General features: G+C 41.1%; 1 protein-coding gene across 7 annotated transcripts in view; it reads left to right on the top strand.

Moving 5' to 3' along the window:
• Positions 1-10,085: 10,085 nt before the first annotated feature.
• LOC145714916 (putative gamma-taxilin 2) overlaps positions 10,086-10,384 on the top strand; it is a 112,301-nt gene continuing 112,002 nt past the window's right edge. For 2 of the 7 annotated variants that reach the window (XR_014137051.1, XR_014137049.1), the window contains exon 1: positions 10,086-10,288. The gene's annotated coding sequence lies outside the window, so the exon portion shown is untranslated. The remainder of the gene's footprint in view (positions 10,289-10,384) is intronic. The other 5 variants (XR_014137052.1, XR_014137050.1, XM_081794448.1 and 2 more) reach the window with 5 other exon arrangements.

The following is a 10,384-nucleotide window of genomic DNA, read 5'->3' as shown; positions in this document are numbered from 1 at the left end:
GGCTCAGGTCATGATCTCACGGTTTGCGAGTTCGAGCCCCCATCAGGCTCTGTGCTGACAGCTTGGAGCCTGGAGCCTGCTTTGGATTCTGTGTCTCCCTCTCTCTCTGATCCTCCCCTGCTCACACTCTGTCTCTCTGTCCCAAAAACAAATAAATGTTAAAAATCTTTAAAAATTTTTTTAATGTTTATTTATTATTGAGAGACAGAGAGAGAGACAGAGCATGAGCATGGGAGGGGCAGAGACAGGAGAAGACACAGAATCCAAAGCAGGCTCCAGTCTCCGAGCTGTCAGCACAGAGCCCGACGCGGGGCTCGAACCCACAAAGTGCGAGATCGTGACCTGAGCTGAAGCCGGACGCTTAACTGACTGAGCCACCCAGGCACCCCAATGTTAAAAAAGTGTTTAAATAAAAAAAAATGCAACTGATTTATATCAGTTGACCTTATATCCTGTGATTTTGCTGAATTTTCATGTATTAGTTCTAGCTACGTTTTCATGGAGTCATTGGGTTTTCCATGTAAGGTATCAGATCATCTGCAAATAGTGACAGCCTATTTGTATGTCTTCCTTGCCAATTTGTATGTCCTTTTAAAGGTTTTGTTGTCTGATTGCTGAGGCTAAGACTTCCAATACGGTATCAGATAGTAATATCTGATAGTAGTGTCAGAGTGGGCATTCTTGTCTTATTTCTTGATCAACAGGGCAAAGGCTTTCAACTTTTCCCCATTGAGGATGATAATACTGTGGGCCCATCATATCTGGTCTTTATGATGTTGAGGTATGTTATGTGTCTATTCTGTGTCTATTTTTTTTTTTTTTGTGGCAGTTTTTATCAAGAATGAATGCTGTATTTTGTCAAAGGCTTTTCCTGGATGTACTGTGAGGATCATATGGTCTTATCCTTTCTTTTATTAATGTGGTGTATCACACTGATTTGCATATGTTGAACCAGCCCTGCAGCCCAGGAATAAATCCCACTGATCTTGGTGAGTAATTCTGTTAATGTGTTGTTGGCTCCAGTTTGCTAGAATCTTGTTGAGAATTTTTGCAACTAGTTTCATCAGGGATATTGGCCTGTAATTCCTTCTTAGTGGGATCTTCGCCTGGTTTGGGAATCAAGGTAATGTTGGCTTCATACAATGAATCAGGAAGCTCTCCTTCCATTTCTATTTTTGGGACAGTTTGAGAAGAATAGGTATTAACTGTGTTTTTTTAACTGGCTGGTAGAATTCCCCTGGGAAATCTTCTGGCCCACCACTCTTATTTGTTGGGAGATTTTTGATAACTGATTCAATTTCTGCACTAGTCACGGGCCTGTTCAAATTTTCTATTTCTTCCTGTTGAGTTTTGCTAGTGTGTGATTTTCTAGGAATGTTTTTTTTTTTATTTCTTCCAGATTGCCCAATTTGTTGGCATATAATTTTTCATAGTGTTGTAACTTTTTTTTTTTTCCTGTGGCATTGGTTGTCACCTCTCCTCTTTCATATGTGCTCTTACCTATTTGGATGCTTTCTCTTTTCTGTTTGACAAGACTGACTAGGGATTTATTAATTTTGTTTATTCTTTCAAAGAGCGAGCATTTAGTTTAAACGGTCTGTTCGACTGTTTGTTGTTGTTCCAGTTTCCACATCCTGTATTTATGCTCTAATTTTTCCCTTCTTCTGCGGGTTTTGCTGTTTATTTTATATAGCTCCTTTAGGTGTAAGGTTAGGTTGTGTATTTGGGATCTTTCTTGCTTCTTGAGTGAGGCTCAAATTGCAACATACTCTTCTCCTAGACCTGCTTTTGCTGCCTCACAAAGGCTTTTATTTCATCACAAAGGGGTTCCATTTCATCCCAAAGAGTTTTCATTTTCATTTGCTTCCATGCATGTTTAAAAAAAAAAAAATCTGCTTTAATTTCCTGGTTAACCCGGTCATTCTTTACAAACTTTTTTTTCATGTTTATTTATTTTGAGAAAGATAGAGACACAGCATGAGCAGGGGAGGGTCAGAGAGAGGGAGACACAGAACCTGAAGCAGGCTCCAGGCTCTGAGCTGTCAGCACAGAGCCCGACGCGGGGCTCAAACCCACAAATAGTGAGATCATGACCTGAGCTGAAGTTCGACGCCTAACAGACGGAGCCCCCCAGGCACTGCCACCCACCCTTCATTCTTTAGTAGGACGTTCTTTAACCTCCACATATTTGAGGAATTTCTTACTTTTCTCTTGTGATTATCTCCAAGTTTCATAGCCCTGTGACCCGGAAATGTGCATGGTATGATCATTTATCTTTGTGGAGGGCTGTTTTGTGACTCAGTATGTGATGCATTCTGGAGAATGTCCCATGTACACTTGAGAAGAATGTGAATTCTTCTGGTTTAGAACGACATAATCTGAATAGATCTGTTAAGGCCACCAGCCCAGCGTGTCATTCAAAGTCATTGTTTCCTTGTTGATTTTCCGCGTACTTGTTCTGTCCACGTCTGTAAGAGTAAAATCCCCTACTATTATTGTGTTATTATCAAGGACTTTGTTTATTTTGTGATTTATTGACTTATACACTTGGGTTCTTTCAAGTTGGCAGCATAAATATTTACAAATGTTATACAGACCACTTACTTCTGATACAGTGTCCTTCTTCATGTCTTTTTACAGACTTTGTTTTAAAAGTTAGTTTGTCTGGGTGTGCCAGGGTGGCTCTGTGGGTTAAGCGGCCAACTTTGGTTCAAGTCATGATCTGACGGTTGGTGAGTCCAAGCCCAGTGTCAGGCTTTGTGCTGAAATCTAAGAGCTGGAAGCCTGCTTCAGATCCTGTGTCTCCCTTTATCTCTGTCCCTTTCCCACTCACACTCTATCGCTCTCTATCAAAAAAGGAATCAACATTAAAAAAAAGTAAGACCTAGTTTGTCTGATACACGTGTGGCTGCTCTAGCTTTCTTTTTGTGATAGATGGTTCTCCATCCACTTACTTTCAATTTGCAGGTGTACTTAGGTCTAAAATGAGTCTTTTGCTGGCACATAGGGATAGATCTCGTTTTTATATACATTCTTCACCCTGTGTCCTTTGAGCGGAGCAATTTAGTCCACTAATATGCAGAGTGCTTGTTGAAAGATATGAATTTAGTGCTATTGTGTTACCTGTAGATTTTGTGTTTGTGGTGATGTTCTCTAGTTCTTGGTAGTCTTTGTTTCTTTGGGCTTTTTGGGGGTTTTTTGCCTCCACTTGTAGAGTCCCCTTAAAATTTTTTGCAGGATTGATTTAGTGGTCACAAACTTGTTTAGTTTTTGTTGGTCTGGGAAAGTCTCTCTCTCTCCATCTATTCTGAATAACAGCCTTGCTGGATATGGAATTTTTTGGCTGAATATTTTTTTCCCATTCAGCACATTGAATATTTTCTGTAACTCCCTTCAGGTCTTCCAAGTTTCAGTGGACAGGTTTGCTACCTCCCTTTTGTGTCTACCCTTGTAGAGTAAGGGCCTTTTGTCCCTAGCTGCTCTTTGTAATTTGCAAGTTTCACTGTGTTATATCATGGTGTTGACCTGTTTTTGTTGATTTTGAGGTGAGTTCTCTGTGCCTTTTGTACTTGAATGTTTGCTTTTCTCCCCAGATTAGAGAAGTTTTCAGCTACGATTTGTTCAAACAATATTTCTCTTCTGCTTTTTGCTCGTCTTCTGGAAGCCTTATTATTTGGATTTTCTTTTTTTTTTTCATATTATGGAATCACTAATTTCTCCACGTCTCCCCTAGTGATCTAATAATTTTCGTTTCTTTCTCTTTGTTCGCCTTCATTATTTTCCATAACTTTATTTTCTATATTTTCTGTTTTCTTCTCTGCTTCTTCAGTACTCATTGTGTATCCAGTGGGTTTTGGACCTCAGTGATAGCATTTTTTTTTTTAAGTCTCGGGCTGACCAGTTTTTATGACTTTGATCTCCAAAGCACGGGTTTCTTTCATGTCTTCCATATATTTTTTCAAGCCCAGCTAGTAGTCTTCTGACTGTTGTTCTAAATTCTTGTTCAGATGATGCATTGTTCATATCTGTTTTGAGCAAATCCCTGGTCTTGATTTGATCTTGACCCTTATCTTGTGGAGAATTTCTTCAGCTTGTTATTTTGGCTAAGTTTCTGTCTTTTGCATGTTTTGAAAGGTTGTTATGTTTTCTGCCCCTGGGAGTACTACTGTGTTAAAAAAAAGGGTCATAAACGGTCCAGGTCCTGGCACTTCAGGTTGTATTTCAGGTGCATGCTGTGTGCACTGTCCTGTTGTGTTTGGCTTCTCTTTCCCACTGGTTACTCCTCTGCAGAGCTCCTCCTTGCTTTTAGAGCTGAGTGTTTGAACTTTAAACCAGGTGTGCTTTGATTTGTTTGTTGAAGTAAGCCTGGGAAAAAGAGAAAAAAAAAAAAACTTTATACCAAAAAAAGAGGAAAGGAAAGTAACGACAACAAAAAAATCAAATAGAGAATCAAAATCTATATGCCTGATTCTAAAGGGGAAAAAAAAGATTTAAAAAAGAAAAAGAAAGAAGAAAAAAAATCTGATGCAGAGAGAGAAAGAGAGAGAGAGCAAGCAAGGGAAGAGAGAGAAGGAAATAAAAAAGAAATTATGAGCCTGATTCCAAAAGAGAAAGGAAAAAAAAAAAAAGAAAGAAAAATAAATTAAAAAATAAATCAAACCTGGTCCTATTTCCACCTAAACTTTCCACCTAAACTTTAAGTGTTGTTTTAAACACTGGATCTTCAGTACACTCGGTTTATGGGGGGCGCTGTCTGTGCTGGGCTTTTGGAAGACCAGCCCACTTCCTTGGCTCAGATGAAGTCCTGACCCAGAAAATATGCAGTTTCAGGCACAGGGGGGCAGAGTTTGTGTTGAGCTGGTCCTTCCTCCTTTGGGGACTGTTTATTGCTCTCTGAAGTCCCACTGCATGGGTGTTGGGAGGAAATGGCGCCACCCCAATCTCTCTTCCCTGGACTGGGGATCTCACACCCCTGTTGTTCAGGCAGCCCTCATAGAATAGTGATGGCAGACAGCTCACCCTGCACCACAATTCTCCTGTGTTTTATCTTTCGTGGGTAGCTGGGATTCAAAACCCAAAGTCTTAAAAAACTGGGCACGTGCAGACCCTTCTCCGGAGTAGAGCCTTCTCCGGAGTAGAGCCTCTCCACACTGTATCTGATATCCTTTGTGCCTGAAAAGCACTCCCATGCCTGCAGAGAGCACCAAATCTATGAGGCAGAACAGCTAACAGCAGCAAAGTTGATATTCCCTCTGGGTGCACTTCTCTCCCTTGCTGACGAAAAGCCTTCGGCTGGCACCTGCGGGGTCTTTTGTCCTTGAAGAGGTAACAGACCCTGCTCCAAAAGTACTCCCGGAAGGGCACTGTTCCCTCCCCGTGCACCCTGGAGATCTCTACACCACCCTACGCCCTCTGGGGCCAGCCCCCACCTGTCCGGGAGTGCACCTCACATACGCTCCCCAGAGAAAGTCATGCATTTCCCAAACCTTGGAGTTTGAGCTCCAAATGCTGATTGAAACACACACACACACACACACACACACACACACACACACACACACACACAGCAACCCTCAGAACCTCCGGCTCTCCAGTCTGTGGTCCAGAGAGAGGTTGTCCCCTTGTGTGAAATGATCCCACACTTTCTCTATCCCTGTTTCTCTGTCTCCCTTTTGTCTCCACAAAAATGGCTCACTCTCCTCCACAGCTCTGCCATTTTTCTCTCCCCCAATCCGCTTCCACGCACCTCGATCCTGCCAAGCTGTCTTCTTCCAACTGTGGAGATCCTTCTGCCTCTCCACAGATGGATTTCCTGTGTGTTCCAAGTGATCCGACCTTAATCCAGTTGTGTTTGAGGGACAAGGAAAGCCCAGAGTCCCCCTACTTCCCCACCATCTTAACTCTTCCTCTAATCCTTGAGGGAGTGAATTCCTAAAGGGACAGCTGAATAAGTTCTGGGGTGGGTTGGAGATTCACCATGATTAAATCTAATTCCCACGGAGAATGGGAAGAAGAGTATTGGTGACTTGGCAACATGTGTTACTTTTCCCTGTAAATTTTGAGATTTTACCTGGCTGAGTGGAAACGCAGTTGTGTGGCCCTGGCTCTCAGTCTATGTCACAGTGTAGGAACAGAAGGGAGTATTCCAGAAGTTCAGAGTCCTGAAAGACTAGTTTTCACAGAAAGAACAGTTTTGTTGCCTTTGAACATGTGTTTATTCTGTTTTGTGAAATGAGCCACAACTGAATGAGGAAGTCATAAAGAAATACACAGTCACTGGTGAACACTACAATGCCAGTTGGGATAGCACTTCCATAAAACCCATGGGTTCTATCTTGACGGATGCAAAAGCCTGTCAATGCTGGTAGCTCTGGCTGAGCTTTCTCCCATCTATCCTTGGTGGAATTTTGATTTTTCTGCTATGTAGATTTAAGGGTAAATAAGAGCAGTGGACTGCAGAGATGGTGTGAATATATAAGAGCAGTGGACTGCAGAGATAGTGTGAATATATCAGACACGGCCCAGTTTTCGCAAATTAGAAGGTCATCTTCTAGTATTTTAGGGTGAGTCGGTGCTCTTTCACTGAGTACCAGGCACCTGCCAGCACAAGAAAGCTTTAGGCTCTGGTCAACTGCAAGAAATGATCACACTGCCCGGCTGCAGGTGATCATAAGTGCCCGGTAATCTGCCAATAATTGTGCCTGAAGCTGGGTAGGGGGTGGGGAGGAGGAGGGAAAGGGAATTCTATCAAAGCCTTTTTCTGACTTCTCCTTCAATAGATAAGAGGCTCTGGAACTTTCCTTGACAAATAAGGGCTAAATATTAAGTCTTCCCTTTATTTAATCTGGTCGTGTAAGTTTTATCTTGGAAAGTTAGGTCCCATTTTGACTCAAAGCATCTCCCAAAACCTTCAACACTAAGGAGAAACAGAATCACTGGACACATCCATATTTGCAAAGAAAAAAAGTAATACTATTTGCAAAAACATGCTTTTGTATCCAGTGTGGAAAGTACTAACGAACACAAGCATACATAAGTACACAATAAACATTTCTATTAGACATAATAAATAAATTCTGGAAAGTGGCATTAAATAGGATCAACACATTAAAAACTAATTGCATTTTTATAAATTAGAAATAAATAGTCCAAAAATGGAATTAAGAAAACATTCCATTTACAGGAGCAGCAAAAAGAATAAAATATATAGGAATGTATTTAACCAAAGATGTGCAAGATTTGTACATTGAAACTATAAAATATTGTTGAAAGAAATTTTAAAAGGACCTTAAAACAAGTACAAAGACTTCTGTGCTCATGTATGAAAGGACTGAAGACTGCTCATTAACAGGTGGCCTACAGATGATCCAAACAGATCTGCCACTTCAAAGCAATCCCTTTCAAAGCATCTCTTGGCTTTTTGTTGTTGTGTTGTTTTTTTTGTTTTTTTTTTTTTTAACCTGTGCTTATTTTGTTTTCCTAGAAACGCACAGGGGGATTCTAAAATTCACACGGACTTACAAGGGACCCATAAAACCAAATCAATCTTGAAACCATACGACTTATACTTCCAAATTTCAAAATGTACGACAAAATCAAATAGAGTATGGTAACGGCGTATAAATACACATAGAGATCAATAATAAAATTTAGAGACAGAAATAAACAGTCACACATATGGTTAGAAGGAATGTCAAAACCACTTAATGGGGGAAAATAGTCTCTTCCACAAATGGTGCTAGGATGAGTTATCAACAAATAAAAGTATGAAGTTGGACTCCATGATACACCATATACGAAAACTATTAAAAACGGTGTAAGTTCATGAATATAAGAATTTAAACTCGAAAACTTTTCAGAGAAAACATAGCCATAAATCACCATATTCTAGGACTGGGCAGTGGTTTCTGAGATATGAGATCAAAGTACAAGTGCAAAATAAAATTTACGTGCAAATAAGTTAACTGGGTTTCATCAATAGCAAAAACCTTTGTGGGGTGTTACTGTGCACCGAAGAAAAAGTTCTCAGACACTTAGACTGAGTGAACATGCAGGGCTGCCTCAGCCAGCGAAAACAGTAGCTGCGGCTAACTGCACATAGCTTTTATTTCTTATTTTATCAGATACGAGTATTAAAGAGTACCAAAGTATAGGACGAGAAAACAAAGGATCGTCTGATGTTTATGTGAAAAACACGCAGGGAGTACGTGCATCTCCAGTGAGTGCCAGCAAGTTACAACCAATTTTGTACCTAACTATCCTTTGGGGGATCATGGGGCTCTATTCTGATAATGCTATCGCATCCAAGAGCCTTGAGACCAGAACACTGCTGACGTTTCAGCAATTCCCCATTTACCCTTCAGGACTTAGAATACATTCGCTAGAAATAACTCAACAGTGGAGCAAAAGAAATCATGAAGAAAGTGCAAAGGTAACTCACAGAATGGAGGAAAATATTTGTAAACCCTATCTGATATGGGCTTATATCCGGCATGTGTGCATAAGTCTCACATCTCCACGATAAAAGACAACCCATTTTTAAAATGGCAAAAGATCTTAAGAGACCCTTCCTCCAGAAGGCCAGCCAATAAGCACAGGAAAAGATGATAAATATCATTAAACATGTGGAAGCACAAGTCAAAAGTATAACAGGGTACCACTGGATGTCTATAATCAGACGAATGAATACTAGGAAGATGTTGGTGAGAATGTGGATAAATATGTCGCCTAGTGGGAACATAAAATTGTGCAACTGCTGTGGAAAACACTTTTGTCACTTCCTTAATAAGTTAAACATATAACTACTACATAATCCAGCAATTTCCTTCTTAAGTATACACCCAAAAGAACTGAAAACAGATGGTCACACAAATATTTGTACAGAAATGTCCATGGCAGCCCTATTCACAATTGACAAAAATTGAAAACAATACAAATATTCATCCACAGATGAATGGATAGAGAATATGTGGTAAATCCAAGGAATATAATGAGCCCTAGAAAGAATGAAGAACTCATGGATACTACAATCTTGAAGTCAAAAGAAATCAATTGCTAGGGTGAAGGGAAAATGTGAGGTGGTTGTTAGTGAGCATGGTGTGTGTGCGTGTGCGTGCGTGCGTGTGTGTGTGTGTGTGTGTGTGCGTGTGTGTGTGTGAAGGTGACAAAAATATTTTGGATTTATATAGTAATGATCACACACCTTTATGGATATGATAAAAATTACCAATTGCATACTTAAAAATGGGAGAATTTGATGTAGTGAATTATACCTTTTTTAAAAAGTCTTAATTCTTGGAGCTCTGATTGTATGAGATGGAAACATGTATCAAATGTATCAGGAACCCTCAGAGCAACATTTCATATTAACAACAACAAAGGAAAGCTATTCAGCAAACCAAGTTTATTGTAAATGTAATCAATGAAACAGATGATGGACACAGTAGAATTTATTCAGGAAATACTAAAGGCCAACTATTTGCGGAGCTTTGTTCTGGAAGCCCGGGTTGGTCAGCAATCCCTCAACAAGACAAGAGCCCTATCTCCCAATAAGCTGTAACTGGTAAATGACAGTCAAAGTTCTGCTGGCAGGGCAGGCTCTGGGCAAGTGTTGGAGAGCAGACAAATCATGAAAGCCAACAGTCTTCCACTTTTTGAGAAGTGTGAGGACACCTTAGGTTAATCCAACTAAAACACAAGTGTGTGGCTGCTTTCACTCAACGCTGATCTATTATTACATTCCCAAACACTGGAATACCTCTTAAGTTCTTCGGATACCTTCCATAAGCAGGACCTTTTCCTCGGAAAACTACAAATCCCAGAAGGCTGCCGGCGCAGCCCAGTGGGCACGCTCACTTTTTCAGAGCCCCGAATTACGCTGTGGGCTTGGGAGGTACAGCGACGCAGCTTGCTCGGAGTGCCAGTTCCAGTTCGATCCGGAGGCTCTACCCCGGACTTGGCAACGCCTCACGGCCTTTACTGAAACTTTGGCCCCAAAGAGCGACAGCGTAGCCTTTAACATTCCCCATCCTGCCCGACTTCCTCCCCTCTAAGGACAACCTCCTCCGGTCACGTGAAATACCTCTCGTGCGTGACTGGTTGCCGAGGTACAGAACCTAAAAGCTACGTTTTGGAAGCTTCCGTGCTGCTGGTTAAATGGCACATTTTGGCTGCTTGCGTCAATCCTTCGCGACTCAGGTGAAACTGGTAGTGCTGAAAGAGGCACCCACCATCCTCAGTTAGGTCACTGGGGGAAATGCCTGGCTTGCCACCGACTACAAGGTAAAAGGTGAGGAAGAATACTGTTTTTTACGTGTTGGCTGTTAACGCTTGTTTGGTAACCTTTGCCACGAGACGAACATTTGGCTTTGTTTCCTCCCGGGCG

The sequence above is a fragment of the Panthera onca genome, chromosome Y (assembly GCF_046562875.1).
Source record: "Panthera onca isolate mPanOnc1 chromosome Y, mPanOnc1 haplotype 2, whole genome shotgun sequence".
In the NCBI taxonomy this organism is placed as follows: domain Eukaryota; kingdom Metazoa; phylum Chordata; class Mammalia; order Carnivora; family Felidae; genus Panthera; species Panthera onca.
Note: the sequence above shows the minus strand (reverse complement) of the source record. Positions and strands in the feature narration are given on the sequence as shown.